A 17,026-nucleotide genomic window follows, 5' to 3' on the forward strand; every position below is an offset into this window, starting at 1 on the left:
GATTCTGAGGACACCATAGAGAAAATAAACGCTCTGATCAAAGAAAACTGCAAAGCCAACAAATTCTCATCACAAAACATTCAGGAATTATTGGACACAATAAAAAGACCAAATATAAGAATAATAGGAATAGAAGAAGGAGAAGAGTCACAGCTCAAAGGCCCAGAAAATATTTTGAACAAAATTATAGAAGAAAACTTTCCCAACTTAAAGAAAGATATTCCTTTGAATATTCAAGAAGCATACAGAACACCAAACAGACTGGATCAAAGGAAAACATCCCCTCGCCATATAATAATCAAAACACAAAATATACAGGTTAAAGAAAGAATACTAAGAGCTGCAAAGGAAAAAGGCCAAGTAACTTATAAAGGTAAACCGATCAGACTTACACCTGATTTCTCTATGGAAACAAGGAAAGCCAGAAGGTCCTGGATAGAAGTATTGCAGAAGCTAAGAGACCATGGATGCAAGCCCAGACTACTATACCCAGCCAAGCTTTCGTTCACTATAAATGGAGAAACCAAGAAATTCCAGGATAAGAACAAATTTAAGCAATACGTAGCCACGAATCCAGCCCTACAGAAAGTAATAGAAGGAAAACCGCAACCCAAGGAATCCAACATTGCCAACACTGCCTACAATAACTCAGGCATCTAGCGACCCTTCACTAGCACAACTCAAAGAAGGGAGACACACAAATTCTACTTCCAAAAGCAACAAGAATATCCGGCATGAACAACCACTGGTCATTAATATCACTTAATATTAATGGTCTCAACTCACCTATAAAAAGGCACAGGCTAAGAGATTGGATACGAAAACAGGATCCAACATTCTGCTGTTTGCAAGAAACATATCTCAACCACAAAGACAGGCATCTACTCAGAGTAAAGGGTTGGGAAAAGGTCTTTCAAGCAAATGGTCCTAAGAAAAAAGCAGGTGTGGCCATAGTAATTTCTAACAAAACTGACTTCAAACTAAAATCAATCAGAAGAGATCGAGATGGACACTTTATACTCATAACAGGAACAATTTGTCAGGATGATGTCTCAATCCTGAATATTTATGCCCCTAATATAAAAGCACCCATGTATGTAAAAGAAATATTACTAAAACTCAAGGCAGATATCAAACCACACACACTAGTAGTAGGAGACTTCAATACACCTCTCTCAGAAATGGACAGGTCAATCAGACAGAAACCTAATAGAGAAGTAAGAGAACTACTGGAGGTAATGAAGCAAATGGACTTAACAGACATCTATAGAACATTCCACCCAAATAGGAAAGAATATACCTTCTTCTCTGCAGCCCATGGAACCTTCTCGAAAATTGACCACATACTCGGAAACAAAGGAAACCTCCACAGATACAAAAAAATATCAGTGTCCACCTGTGTCTTATCAGATCACCACGGATTAAAGTTAGAACTCAACAACAATCCTACCTCCAGAAAGCCGACAAACTCATGGAAACTGAACAGTCAACTACTGAACCACACCTGAGTTAAGGAAGAAATCAAGAAGGAAATTAAAGTCTTCCTGGAATTCAATGAAAATAGAGAAACAACATACTCAAACCTATGGGACACTATGAAAGCAGTGCTAAGAGGAAAGTTCATAGCACTAAGTGCCCACTTAAAGAAAACAGAGAAAGCATACATCGGAGACTTAACAGCACACCTGAAAGCTTTAGAAAAAAAAGAAGCAGACACGCCCAGGAGGAGCAGAAGACTGGAAATAATCAAACTGAGGGCGGAAATCAACAAAATAGAAACGCAGAAAACAGTCCAAAGAATCAATGAAACAAAAAGTTGGTTCTTGGAGAAAATCAACAAGATCGACAAACCCCTATCCAAACTAATTAAACGACAGAGAGAGAACACGCAAATAAATAAGATCAGAAATGAAAAGGGGGACATAACCACAGACACAGAGGAAATTCAGAGACTCATTAGATCTTATTACAAAAGCCTGTATGCCGCAAAACTAGAAAATGCAAAAGAAATGGACATGTTTTTAGATAAGTGCCACATACCAAAGCTAAACCAAAACCAGGTGAACGATCTAAATAGACCTGTTAGTCGTGAAGAACTAGAAACCGTTATCAAAAATCTCCCTTCGAAAAAAAGCCCAGGACCAGATGGTTTCAATGCAGAATTCTACAAGAACTTCCAAGAAGAGCTAATGCCTATACTCCTTAATGTATTTCACAATATAGAAACAGAAGAGTCATTGCCAAATTCCTTTTATGAAGCTACAGTTACCCTGATACCAAAACCACACAAAGACCCAACCAAGAAAGAAAATTACAGGCCTATCTCACTCATGAATATCGACGCAAAAATTCTCAATAAAATACTGGCAAACCGAATCCAAGAACACATTAGAAAAATTATCCATTATGATCAAGTAGGCTTCATCCCAGAGATGCAGGGCTGGTTCAACATACGCAAATCTATCAATGTAATCCAGCATATAAATCAACTGAAAGAAAAAAACCATATGATCATTTCATTAGATGCTGAAAAAGCATTTGACAAAATTCAACACCCCTTTATGATAAAAGTCTTGGAGAGATTAGGGATACAAGGGTCATACCTAAATATAATAAAAGCTATTTACAGCAAGCCGTCAGCTAACATTAAATTAAATGGAGAAAAACTCAAAGCCATCCCACTAAAATCAGGAACACGACAAGGATGTCCACTCTCTCCATACCTCTTCAATATAGTGCTTGAAGTTCTAGCAATAGCAATAAGACAACATAAAGGGATCAAGGGGATTCGTATCGGAAAAGAAGAAGTTAAGCTCTCGTTATTTGCAGATGATATGATAGTATACATAAGCGACCCCAAAAACTCTACCAAAGAACTCCTACAGCTGATAAACACCTTTAGTAATGTGGCAGGATACAAGATCAACTCCAAAAAATCAGTGGCCTTCCTATACACTAAGGATAAGGAAACAGAGAGGGAAATTAGCGAAGCATCACCTTTCACGATAGCCACAAATAGCATAAAATATCGTGGGGTAACTCTGACCAAGGATGTGAAAGATCTATTTGACAAGAACTTTAAGTCTTTGAAGAAAGAAATTGAAGAGGACACCAGAAAATGGAAAGATCTTCCTTGCTCCTGGATTGGGAGGATCAACATAGTAAAAATGGCAATTCTACCAAAAGCAATCTATAGATTCAATGCAATCCCCATCAAGATCCCATCAAAATTCTTCACAGATCTGGAGAAGACAATAATCAACTTTATATGGAAAAACAAAAAACCCAGGATAGCCAAAACAATCTTATACAACAAAGGAGCGTCTGGAGGCATTACCATCCCTGACTTCAAACTCTACTACAGAGCTACAGTATTGAAAACAGCTTGGTATTGGCATAAAAACAGAGAAGTCGACCAATGGAATCGAATAGAAGACCCTGACATTAACCCACAAACCTATGAACACCTGATTTTTGATAAAGGAGCTAAAAGTATACAATGGAAAAAAGAGAGCATCTTCAACAAATTGTGCTGGCAAAACTGGATGTCAACCTGTAGAAGAATGAAAATAGATCCATATCTATCACCATGCACAAAACTCAAGTCCAAATGGATTAAAGAACTCAATATCAGTCTGAACACACTAAACCTGATAGAAGAGAAAGTGGGAAGTACTCTACAACACATGGGCACAGGAGACCACTTCTTACATACAACCCCAGCAGCACAGACATTAAGGACCTCATTGAATAAATGGGACCTCCTGAGACTGAGAAGCTTCTGTAAAGCAAAGGACACTGTCGCTAAGACACAAAGGCAACCCACTAACTGGGAGAAGATCTTCACCAACCCCGCAACTGACAAAGGTCTGATCTCCAAAATATATAAAGAACTCAAGAAACTAGACTGTAAAAGGCTAACCAACCCAATTATAAAATGGGGCATTGAGCTGAACAGAGAATTCTCAACAGAAGAACTTCAAATGGCCAAAAGACACTTAAGGTCATGCTCAACTTCCTTAGCGATCAGGGAAATGCAAATCAAGACAACTTTAAGATACCATCTTACACCTGTCAGAATGGCGAAAATCAAAAACACCAATGATAGCCTTTGTTGGAGAGGTTGTGGAAAAAGGGGTACACTCATCCATTGCTGGTGGGAATGCAAACTTGTGCAACCACTTTGGAAAGCAGTGTGGCGGTTTCTCAGGAAATTTGGGATCAACTTACCCCTGGACCCCGCAATACCACTCTTGGGAATATACCCAAGAGAGGCCTTATCATACAACAAAAGTATATGCTCTACTATGTTCATAGCAGCATCGTTTGTCATAGCCAGAACCTGGAAACAACCTAGATGCCCTTCAACGGAAGAATGGATGAAGAAAGTATGGAATATATACATATTAGAGTATTATTCAGCAGTAAGAAACAAGGACTTCTTGAATTTTGCATACAAATGGATGGAAATAGAAAACACTATCCTGAGTGAGGTAAGCCAGACACAAAAAGAGGAACGTGGGATGTACTCACTCATATTTGGTTTCTAGCCATAAACCAAGGACATTGAGCCTATAATTAGTGATCCTAGAGAAGCTAAATAAGGAGAACCCAAAGAAAAACATATAGGCATCCTCCTGAATATTAACCTTCAGCAAGCGATGAACGGAGACAGAGACAGAGACCCACATTGGAGCACAGGACTGAATTCTCAAGGTCCAAATCAGGAGCAGAAGGAGAGAGAGCACGAGCAAGGAACTCAGGACCGTGAGGGGTGCACCCACACACTGAGACAATGGGGATGTTCTACTGGGAACTCACCAAGACCAGCTGGCCTGGGTCTGGAAAAGCCTGGGATAAAACCGGACTCTCTGAACATAACGGACAATGAGGACTACTGAGAACTCAAGAACAATGGCACTGGGTTTCTGATCCTACTGCACGTACTGGCTTTGTGGGAGCCTAGGCAGTTTGGATGCTCAACTTACTAGACCTGGATGGAGGTGGGGGGTTCCTTGGACTTCCCACAGGACAGGGAACCCTGATTGCTTTTCGGGCTGGGGGGGGGGACTTAATTAGGAGAGGGGGAGGGAAATGGGAGGCGGTGGCTGGGAAGAGACAGAAATCTTTAATAAATAAATAAATTTAAAAAAAAGACTGAGGAAAGAGTAGTGGCAATCAGAGGTCAGTGTGCACCATCTAGAGGAGTCGTTAGCAATGGAGACAAAAGCACACAAACACACACACACACACACACACGCACACACGTAAACAGGAAAACCTGCACACAATCACACACTGCCTAATAACTGTATGCCTGTGGGAATGCGCCTTTGCATGGCACCCCAGGTGGTTAGTGTCATTCACCTCCCTCATGACCACATTCTCATGATACTGACCCAATACCAGACCCTGGGATGCTGGAGAGCTGTTCATTGACCGGAAGGAAGATGTGTGAGATACAAGCCTGTCATGCCAGTGTTGGGGACAACAGCATAGAAGATCAGGAGTTCCAGACCATCCTGGACTACAGAAACTCTGGTTCAAAGAAGACAGGCAGACCAGGATGGGAGCTCAGGTAGTGGAGGGCTTCTCTAGGAGACATTAAACCCCAAGCTCCATTTCAGCACCATGTAAACATGCCTTGACATCTAGGCAGAAAGGAAGATCAGAGCTTGCAGGTTATCCTTAGCTGCAGGGTGAGATGGAGGCCAGCCTGGGCTACATGGGAGCTGTTTGGAGAGAGACAGAAAGAGGGAGACAACTCTCTTATCAGGATACTGGCAGGGAGACCCTAGGTGGGAGATCTGCCTTGAGAGATGGAGAAATGGGTGGCAGAGTTGGTGGCAGTAGGTAATTAGGGTGGCCCAGCACTGTCTCGGAGGGCTGCTGTCTCCAGGGTACCTTATCCCCCAGATGGCGAGAGTGGTTTCAGGAAGGAAGAATGAAATTATCAGAGCCATTGTTGTGGAGTTAGGGGAGGCTCCACAGGGACCTTCTCACCATGTTCATCTGGGAGAGACAGAAGGCCACAGTGACCTTCAGGACTTGTTGGTAGTCTCTCAGAACCACTGCATGTAGAACACACTAGGTACCTTCCTGGGCACCTAGAAGTGGGTTCTGGGTTGCCTTAAGTGGCTACAATCCACATCGCATAAAGCAGCAGGGATGGAATTTCCTGGTTCTGGAAACCGAAAGTCCCAAATCCTGGAGACTGCCTTCTTCAGAGGGTCCAGGTAGAGGCTCCTTCCTGCCTCTTCCAGGATCTGGGACGTGGATGGCCTGAGTCTCAGTCCCATCCCACCAGTCTCCATCTCTGCCTTCCTCTGAATTTGTGTGCTCTTTATTATGTCTTTATGTGAGACATGGTCTTGATGAGTAGTCCTGCTGGTCTGAACTTCTAACCCCCTGCCTCAGCCTCGCTAGTGCAGGGTCAGTCCTGGGGCTAAAGCTCAGAGGTATAAGTTAGTCCCGTGTGTGTGAGGTTTGGTTTCCATTCCCAGTGTTGGAGAAAACCCCAAAAGGTCTATTCCCTTATATGGCCTTTCCCCCTTCTGAGCCTGACTCCCACCAAGGTCCAGCAATCAAGCCCCCGTTGGCTCGTCAAATCAACCTGTCCAATTAAAATTAAAGACCTCATCCTAACATAGGGGTTCCCATTTCACCTTAATAAATCATCATTTCCCTATATTCCAAGTCTGTGTCGTCTGTATCAAAAACAAGTTCTTTGTGTCTCCAGAAAAATATCCCTGTTCCCTTCCCTTGTTCCTGTCCCTTCTCCATCATCCCCTATCTCCTATATCTCGTTCTTACTTCCTGCCCTCTGTTCCTCTGGGGAAAATAAGTCTCTTGTGTGCTAAGAACTTGGTCTTGGTGTGTCATGATTTGAAACTTTACCTTTCAGTGTGTGTTCAGACCCTGCAGAAGAAATGGGGTTCCCACGGCCCCCATGAGTGCCAACTCTGTCTTTGTGATGTTTGCTTCACCATACACCCCAGGTGCACCTTGAAAATGAGTCTGATTGTAGGACTGGGGGTCAGCCCAGCACACAAAATGTAATGGCTGCAGGGGCAGGAAATTGATACTACCCTGGGCTACATAGCAAGACCCTATTTTACATACAATTATTTCAATTGTGATAAATACACAAACTTTCAGCTATTTTTAGAGTTGCCCTTCACTGCCATAAAAAACATTTATATTCTTCAGAGTCCTCAGGATGTACATCTTTCATCCTAGCACTCAAGAGACAGAGACAGGCAGATCTTTAAGTTCCAGGCCAGCCTGGTCTGCATAGTGACTTACAGGACAGACAGGGCTTCACAGAGGGAAAAGAGCCTTCACAGTTAACAGCTCAAGAGATAGGGTTTTGGTAAAGAGCACTCACTGTTTGTGCAGAGGATCCAGGTTAGATTCCCATCACCTACATGGAGGCTCAGACCTATTTAACTCCAGATCCTGGGGATCCTCCTTCTTTTTCTGATCTCCACAAGCACCAAACTATCATGAGGCTCACATATATGCTATGTGATGTGTGTATGTTTTTATATTGTGCCAGAAAAAAATGGTAAAGGTGTTTCCATTAAGACTGAAGACTTAAGTTCAATGTCTGGAAAGATATAGATAAATAGTAGCAGATAGTCCAGAGACCTTAGTTAAAACCAAATACTTATTTATTTATTTGTTTGTTTGTTTGTTTGTTTATTTATTTTTTTATTCATTCATTTAGTAAGGTTTTACCCTTAGTCTTTGGGCTATCTATCTATCTATCTATCTATTGACTCTGATTATCTATCTGCTCTGATTCTTAGTTACTCAAGCAAGTGTTTGGTGTGAGTTCCTACTTGTAGAGTGGGCCTTAAGTCACTTCAGACCCTGGTTGGCTATTCCCAAAGATTTGTGTCACTTTCTTTTTGTCCTTCATATTTTGTAGACAGGACATTTTGTAGGTCAAGGATTTTATGACTGGGTTGGTTGATGTCTGCTTTTCTCTTTCAATAGTGGTCAGAGTACCCTGCCTCATCCCAAAAACTAGAACATAGGGATGCAGGCGCCTCCAGGACGTTTGAACCCCGAGGCCATCTGGAGTCAGGCCTCCCTGGACTCCACACTGGCAGAGTCCCCTTCCCAGCCGATCAGGACTCAGCGAAGAAGCCCAAGTGAGCTTTAGGGTCAGGTTTTTTGCAGACCCGAGCAAGGACGCGCAAAGGGGTGGTCACCCCAGGTGTGTGCTGGAGCCTTGTCTGCAAGATTGTGAGAAAGTCGGCGAGGGTGGTGCCAGTGCTCAGGGAGTCCGGACAGGAGGGAGATGGAAGAACTTGACATGGGGTGGAGAGGGACCTACAGGGGCGAGGGTGGTCTGGGGGTGGGATTGGAGTCTATGTAGAGGGACGGACAGGGGCGAGGATGGCCTGGGGTGAGATTGGAGACTATGCACCGTGGACCTGCTCCTGGACTTTAAGAGAAAAACTCCAGACTTTAAGAAATGTTCTCATTACTCCAGGAACTAAACTCCTAAACATATTTTATTTTTTTATATCCTCAAAAGTTTCTTGATATGCTAGATCAATAATTTTATTTTTGTTTTAGTTAGAATATCTTTAACATCAAAAAAGCGTGAATTACAACTGAATATAGGCAAGTTTTTGATGATCATGTGACCTTGCATATTTTTTTAAATAATTTATTTATTTATTAAGGATTTCTGCCTCCTCCCCGCAACCGCTTCCCATTTCCCTCCCCCTCCCCCGATCAAGTCCCCCTCCCTCATCTGCTCGAAGAGCAATCAGGGTTCCCTGACCTGTGGGAAGCCCAAGGACTGCCCACCTCTATCCAGGTCTCGTAAGGTGAGCATCCAAACTGCCTAGGCTCCCACAAAGCCAGTATGTGCAGTAGGATCAAAAACCCACTGTGATTGTTCTTGAATTCTCAGTATTCCTCATTGTCCGCTATGTTCAGCTAGTCCGGATTTATCCCAGGCTTTTTCAGACCCAGGCCAGCTGGCCTTGGTGAGATCCCAATAGAACATCCCCATTGTCTTAGTGTGTGGGTGCACCCCTCGTGGTCCTGAGTTCCTTGCTCGTGCTCCGTCTCCTTCTGCTCCTGATTTGGACCTTGAGAATTCTGTCCGGTGCTCCCATGTGGGTCTCTGTCTCTGTCTCCTTTCATCGCCTGATGAAGGTTAATATTCATGAGGATGCCTATGTGTTTGTCTTTGGATTCACCTTCTTATTTAGCTTCTCTAGGAACATGAATTATAAGCTCAATGTCCTTTATTTATGGCTAGAAACCAAATATGAGTGAGTACATCCCATGTTCCTCTTTTTGGGTCTGGCTTGCCACACTCAGGATAGTGTTTTCTATTTCCATCCATTTGTATGCAAAATTCAAGAAGTCCTTGTTTTTTACTGCTGAGTAATACTCTAATATGTATATATTCCATACTTCCTTCATCCATTCTTCTGTTGAAGGGCATCTAGGTTGTTTCCAGGTTGGCTATTACAAACAATGCTGCCATGAACATAGTTGAGCATATACTTTTGTTGTATGATAGGGCCTCTCTTGGGTATATTCCCAAGAGTGGTATTGCTGGATCCAGGGGTAGGTTGATCCCGAATTTCCTGAGAAACCGAAACACTGCTTTCCAGAGTGGTTGCACAAGTTTGCATTTCCACCAGCAATGGGTGAGTGTACCCCTTTCTCCACAACCTCTCCAGCAAAGGCTATCATTGGTGTTTTTTATTTTAGCCATTCTGACAGGTGTAAGATGGTATCTTAAAGTTGTCTTGATTTGCATTTCCCTGATCGCTAAGGAAGTTGAGCATGACCTTAAGTGTCTTTTGGCCATTTGAAGTTCTTCTGTTGAGAATTCTCTGTTCAGATCAGTGCCCCATTTTATAATTGGGTTGATTAGCCTTTTGCGGTCTAGTTTCTAGAGTTCTTTATATATTTTGGAGATCAGACCTTTGTCAGTTGCGGGGTTGGTGAAGATCTTCTCCCAGTCAGTGGGTTGCCTTTTTGTCTTAGTGACAGTGTCCTTTGCTTTACAGAAGCTTCTCAGCCTCAGGAGGTCCCATTTACTCAATGATGCCCTTAGTGTCTGTGCTGCTGGGGTTCTACGTAGGAAGTGGTCTCCTGTGCCCATGTGTTGTAGAGTACTTCCCACTTTCTCTTCTATCAGCTTCAGTGTGTTCGGACTGATATTGAGGTCTTTAATCCATTTGGACTTGAGTTTTGTGCATGGTGATAGATATGGATCTATTTTCATTCTTCTACAGATTGACATCGAGTTTTGCCAGCACAATTTGTTGAAGATGCTCTCTTTTTTCCATTGTATACTTTTAGCTCCTTTATTGAAAATCAGGTGTTCATAGGTTTGTGGGTTAAAGTCAGGGTCTTCTATTCGATTCCATTGGTCGACTTCTCTGTTTTTATGCCAATACCAAGCTCTGTAATAGAGTTTGAAGTCAGGGATGGTAACGCCTCCAGACAATCCTTTATTGTATAAGATTGTTTTGGCTATCCTGGGTTTTTTGTTTTTCCATATAAAGTTGATTATTGTCTTCTCCAGATCTGTGAAGAATTTTGATGGGATTTTGATGGGGGGCTTTTTTCTTATAGTTTATTTATATGATGAATTACATTGATAGATGTTCGTATGTTGAGCCAGCCCTGCATCTCTGGCATGAAGCCTACTTGATCATAATGGATAATTTTTTGATGTGTTCTTGGATTCGGTTTGCCATTTTTTTATTGATGTTCTTGAGTTGATTGGTCTGTAATTCTCTTTCTTGTTTGAGTGTGTGGTTTTGGTATCAAGGTAACTGTAGCTTCATAAGAAGAGTTTGACAATGGCTCTTCTGTTTCTATTATGTGGAACACATTAAGAAATATAGGTATTAGCTCTTCTTGGAAGTTCTGGTAGAATTCTGCATTAAAACCATCTGGCCCTGCTCTTTTTTGGGGGTGGGGGTTTTGATGACAGCTTCTATTTCCTCGTGACTTATAGGGCTATTTAAATTGTTCACCTGGGTCTTGATTTAATTTTGGTATATTGTATTTATCTAAAAAATCCATTTCTTTTGTATTTTCCAATTTTGTGGCTTATAGGCTTTTGTAGTAAGACCTAATAATTCTCTGAATTTCCTCAGTGTCTGTTGTTATGTCCCCCTTTGCGTTTCTGATCTTGTTAATTTGCATGTTCTCTCTGCCTTTTGACTAGTTTGGATAAGGGTTTGTCTATTTTGTTGATTTTTTTTTTGAAATTTTATTTATCATGTGTACAACATTCTGCTTCCCACATACCAAAAGAGGGCGCCAGATCTCATTAAAGATGACTGTGAGCCACTATGTGGATTCTGTGAATTGAATTCAGGACCTCTGGAAGAGCAGTCAGTGCTCTTAACCTCTGAGCCATCCCTCCAGCCCTTTTGTTGATTTTCTTAAAAAAAAAAAAAAAAAAAAAAAAAAAAAAAACCTAGCTCTTTGTTTCACTGATTCTTTATATTGTTTTCTGTGTTTCTATTTAGTTGATTTCAGCCCTCAGTTTGATTATTTACAGTCTTCTACTCCTCCTGGGTAAGTCTGCCTTTTTTTTTCTAGAGCTTTCAGGTGTGCTGTTAAGTCTCTGGTGTGAGCCTTCTCCATTTTCTTTATATGGGCACCTAGTGCTATGAACTTCCTTCTTAGCACTGCTTTCATAGTGTCCCATAGGTTTGGGTATGTTGTGTCTTCATTTTCGTTGAATTAAAGGAAAACTTTAATTTCTTTCTTAATTTTTCCTTGACCCAGGAGTGGTTCAGTAGTTGACTGTTCACTTTTCACAAGTTTGTAGGCTTTCTAGGGGTTGTATTGTTGTTAATTTCTAACTTTACTCCATGGTGAGCCGATAAGACACAGGTGGTTTACTCCAATTTCTTTGTATTTGTGGATGTTTGCTTTGTTACTAAGTCTGAGATCAGTTTTTGAGAAGGTTCCACGAGGTGCTGAGAAGATGGTTTATTTCCTGTTTGGGTAGAATGTTCTATAGATGTCTGTTAAGTTGACTCAATACATCTATTAGTTCTCTTATTTCTCTGTTAAGTTTCTGTCTGGTTGACCTGTCCATCTCCTACTATTAGTTTGTGGGTTTGAGTTCTAGTTCTTTTGCATATGTGGGTGCTTTTATATTAGGGACATAGATATTCAGGATTGAGACTGCATCTTGATGAATTGTTCCTGTTATGAGTTTAAAGTGTCCTTCTTCATCTCTTCTGATTGATTTTAGTTTGAAATCAATTTTGTTAGATATTAGGATAGCCACAACTGCTTGTTTCTTAGTTCTGTTTGATTGGAAAACCTTTTCCCAGCCCTTTACTCTGAGGTAGTGTCTGTCTTTGAGGTTGAGGAGTGTTTCTTGTAAACAGCAGAATGTTGGATCCTGTTTTTGTATCCATTCTCTTAACCTGTGCCTTTTTATAGGTGAATTGAGTCCATTGATATTAGGTGATATTAATGACCAGTGGTTGTTAACCCCGGTTATTTATTTATTTATTTTGGTGGTAGTGTTTGTGTGTTTCCTTTCTTTGAGTTGTTTTGGTGGAGGGTTATCAGATGTCTGTGATATAGTGGGTATTGTTGGCTTCCTTGTGTTGAGGTTTACCTTCTAGTACTTTCTGTAAGGCTGGGTTTGTGGATACGTATTGCTTAAATCTGTTTTTGTCTTTAAATAAATTGATTTCTCCATTGATGGTTAAAGAAAGCTGACCTGGGTATAGTAGTCTGGGCTTGCATCCATGGTCTCTTAGTGTCTGCAGCACATCTATCCAGGACACTCTGGCTTTCAAGTTCTCCATAGAGAAGTCACATGTAATTTTGCTAGGTTTACCTTTATATGTTACTTGACCTTTTACCTTTGCAGCTCTTAATATTCTTTCTTTATTCTGTATGTTTTGTGTTTTGATTATTTTATGGTGAGGGGATATTTTTTGATTCTTGTTTTTTGATCCAGTATATTTGGTGTTCTCTAAGCTTCTTGTACCTTCATAAGAATATCCTTCTTTAGGTTGGGAAAGTTTTCTTCTATAATTTTGTTGAATATATTTTTGAGCCTTTGAGCTGAAATTCTTCCAATACCAATTTTCTTAACAAATATCAGGTAAAAAGCAGGGTGTGTTTGAAGAGCAAAATAAAAAGTGTTCTTTGTTTCTTTGTGGGATGACAAAATAAGTCTGGTGAGCTATATATTTCTCTTGTCTACCTCTGACTTTTTCCCGACATCTTAGGGAGGCTACAGTGTCCTTTCCACTCTCCGAGCTCCATCATGCCGCCCAAGGGTGACAACAAGAAGAAAGATGACTGAAGTCGGCTCAAAAGGACACAGGCCCAGTAAATAAGTCTGGTGGCAACTCCAAAGGGAAGAAGTGGTCCAAAGGCAAAGTTCAGGGCAGGCTCAACAATCTAGTCCTGTTTGACAAGGCTCCATATAACAAACGCTGTAAGGACGTTCCTAACTGTAAGCTTATTACTCCAGCTGTGGTCCCTGAGAGACTCAAGGTTCAGGGTTCCTTGGCCAGGGCAGCCCTTCAGGAGCTGCTTAGTAAAGGGCTCATCAAGCTGGTTTCAGAGCACAGAGCCCAAGTAATTTCCACGAGAAACACAAAGGGTGAGGACGCCCCAGTTGCTGGTGAAGATACATAAATAGGTTCAATTTATTTAGAAAAATATTTTTTTTTTAAAATAAAAATGCACGTTCTGGGCTGTAGGGATAATCAGAGCCTTCCCTGCAGTGTTGTGTGGGCTCCACAAGAGGGCAGGCATAGAGTTTTACAGGTTGCTCACATTCACCTGGTGTCTAATTAAGGCCAGGAATATCTAACTCAGACATTGATATTCTTCCAAAAAAAATACTTTTGGACTATTGGCAAAATATGCTGTTTTATTCTAGTCAGCACAGTGTATTTTCCAGTTCAACTTAGTGCTATAAAGTTTACCCGTTTTATTAAAACCTGGTCTGTTTCCTGCGCTTTGGTGACTTGCTATTCATAATTTTCCTTTAATAAGAAAGGATTCTCACAGTATCCAACCCCCAAGTAAACCAACGACAATAGGAGGATTTGTACACAGGTATCCCCCTCCCCACCGCACCTCATTCCATCAAAAAATTATACAAATTGACTTTGCTGATTTCCCTACCAGACAGCATGTGACAGGCAAGTTAATAAATCCCTTAAATACAGGAGCTAAGGTTTTGCATGAACTTTGTAAATTTTAAGAATGTATGAGTGTGCTCTCTCCAGTTGTCAAGTCAGCACACAAGTGGCTGTCAATATGGAAAGTTGTTTGTTAAAAGCCTAAAGGCCATCGTCCCTGGGTGGGATTGAACCACCAACCTTTCAGTTAACAGCTGAACGCACTAACCGATTGCTCCACAGAGACAGTGCACAGATGTCTGACAGGTCGCCTTGGTGATCCAGGCGTCACGGCAGCGGCCACACCTGGGATACCCACAGGTCCATGGCGGAGCATCCGGAGCAGGAGGCCTCAAAGCCAAAGGCCCTGCCTCCCGAGTGTCCCGCCAAAGCTTCCCCAGCTCCCCCGAAAGTTTTTAACCTGGATACTCCAGGACGCTGAGACCTGGCCGTCACCCGGAGTTCGTGGACTCCATGGACTCCATGCTGGCAGACGCGCGTTCCCGGCGCCCAGCCGGACTCCGGGAAGGAGCCCAAGTCCGCTTTAGGGTCCGGTCCTTTGAGACCCCGAGCACGGACGCGCGAAGATTGGTCACCCCAGGTGTGTGCTGGAACCTCAGTGGGACCCGTGTGGGAAAGGCGGCGAGTGCGGTGCCAGTGCTCAGGGAGTCCGGACGGGATGGAGATGGACGAACTTGACCCGGAGTGGAGAGGGACCCACGGGGGCGAGGGTGGCCTGGCAGTGGGATTGGGAGCTATGAACCGCAGAGACCAGAGGAGGTGGAGCCCGGGGAGCCCCAGTGTATATCCTAGAGATTTCTTTGAACTGAGCTAATGCAGTTGGAAGCCAATTTAAGTTAGGAAGATAATAAAATGACAAGGGGTGTTTTGTTTTGTTTCGAATGAATCAGAACAATGGCTTTCTACCAGAGGCTTCTGTCTTTCAGCTAGGGGTGTGCTGGTCCCGAGCCTGCGTCTGGTGCATGTTAAGTGCAGGAATGAATTAAGGAAAGTCTGGAGTCTCAAGCCAAAATTTAGGACATAGTTTCCTACAAGTGCTCCTGAACATTAAGACAAAAACTCCAGACCTGAAGGGATGTTCTCATTAACCCAGGCCATAATTTCCTAAAGATGCCAATTCTAAGGCCGATGTTTTTGTTTTCCTGACAAGGATGGGCAAAAATATAGATTTGTTTTTTTTTTGGGGGGGGGGGGGTTCGAGACAGGGTTTCTCTGTGGCTTTGGAGCCTTTCCTGGAACTAGCTCTGTAGACTTGGCTGTTCTCGAACTCACAGAGATCCTCCTGCCTCTGCCTCCTGAGTGCTGGGATTAAAGGCGTGCAGCAAAAAGAAATACAGAAAAAGAAACATATAAGAAAGAAAAAGAAAGGAACGAAGGGAACCAAATATGAGAAAATGGCAGAAGCCGAGACCACAAACGAGGTCGCAAATTAATAAAAATTATGCAGTCAAATTTCCCTAATTTGGGGAAATCACAGGGGCCAGTACAACACTAGTGCAATTCGGTCACCCTCGCCTGAAAAACCAAAGCCCTGTTGACAGTGCTCACTTAGCTGGGTGAGTGTGCTTTACTTCCCGTAGCCATGACTCAGCCCCACCGGCACTGTGTTTGAATACATGATCACTTGACCGCGCAGACTTCGGGACGTCACTGGATGCGCACCTGATTCCTGCGCCCCGCTGCCACCCGCGAATCACCGCTCCATTCCATGCTGCACTGGAAATCCCTAGCCTTTCCGCAAAGCCTGTGGATGCAGCATCCCTGCGCGACCCTCATTTGCATATACCGCGCCCCCAACCGGCGCCCAAGGGTGCCATCACACCCATCCCATTTGTCCTTTTGGCCTGATGGATTTTCTTCCTTGCTGAGAGATGGATGGAGTGTTGCAGGACCAGAGACAAATCATCTTGAATTTTCTCTAACTCACAAATAGCCATTGGCTGCTCACAGCCGTGCACTAACAGCCTTGTCGCTGGTTCGTGTACCCGCAGACCCCTAACTTCTGCCAATAGGAAGTCAGAGAAGCCAGGCAGCAAGAGAGCCAGCCCTACAGCAGAGGTCTCCAGCTTCGCTGGAACCTGCCCACCTCATGTCTCCACCACTGCATTTTACAAGGCTCTTGATGTATGGATTTCTCTGTTCTCTTCTACAGAAACACCATGAGACTGACACTAAGTCTGGACATGGTATTTGGGGTGACCCCAGTCTGTGTTCCTGGTCCAGGGGATCCACTCTGCCCTCTCAGGGTCTCCTGCATGTGTGTCGTGCACACATACAATCAGGTACAAACACACATACAAAAATAAGTAAGTGCTTTTTTTCTGTGTTGTGTATGTGGGGGATGGGCAGGTGTATGTGTGCCATGACTGGCGTGTGGAGGCCAGCGGACAGTTTGCAGCAGTCGGATGTCTTTCTGCTGTGCCTGCTCCGTGGATCAAGCTCTTGGATGATCAATCCTGACAGCAAGCCCTTGCCTGCAAGCCATCTCTATGTCCCTTTAAAATCTCTCCCTCTCTGTCCTTCTCTGCCTCCCTGCATTCTCCCCACCAGACCTCATCCCTGCCCCAGACAGGGTCTGTCTACATAGTGATGGCAAGAAGAGCTTTGTGCCACCGTGCCTGACCCCCTTAAAACCTCTTTAGCCCACATGCAGACATAACACAGCAATTTAAGGTTTTCAGATGATCGTACCGTTTATCATTGCATCATACACAACAATTTCTCTTCTATAGTGTGTTTGGGTTAAGACACCTCAGCCCCTGGCATCCATATACACAAAAAGTCTGGAATGTTTGAGTGGAAAGTTCCACCTCAAATCCCCTCCTCTGGGAGTTGCC

General features: G+C 43.0%; 2 non-coding genes across 2 annotated transcripts; both read right to left on the reverse strand.

Moving 5' to 3' along the window:
* Window positions 1–14,341: 14,341 nt before the first annotated feature.
* Window positions 14,342–14,415, reverse strand: Trnan-guu. Its single transcript has one exon. It is a non-coding gene; the product is annotated as a tRNA-Asn (tRNA).
* Window positions 14,416–15,592: 1,177 nt separating this feature from the next.
* On the reverse strand, window positions 15,593–15,753 carry LOC121438116. Its single transcript, XR_005973060.1, has one exon. It is a non-coding gene; the product is annotated as a U1 spliceosomal RNA (small nuclear RNA).
* Between the last annotated feature and the right edge of the window lie 1,273 nt (window positions 15,754–17,026).

This window comes from Microtus oregoni, unplaced genomic scaffold, assembly GCF_018167655.1.
Source record: "Microtus oregoni isolate MIOR12 unplaced genomic scaffold, Mior012 000054F_ref0000373, whole genome shotgun sequence".
In the NCBI taxonomy this organism is placed as follows: Eukaryota; Metazoa; Chordata; class Mammalia; order Rodentia; family Cricetidae; genus Microtus; species Microtus oregoni.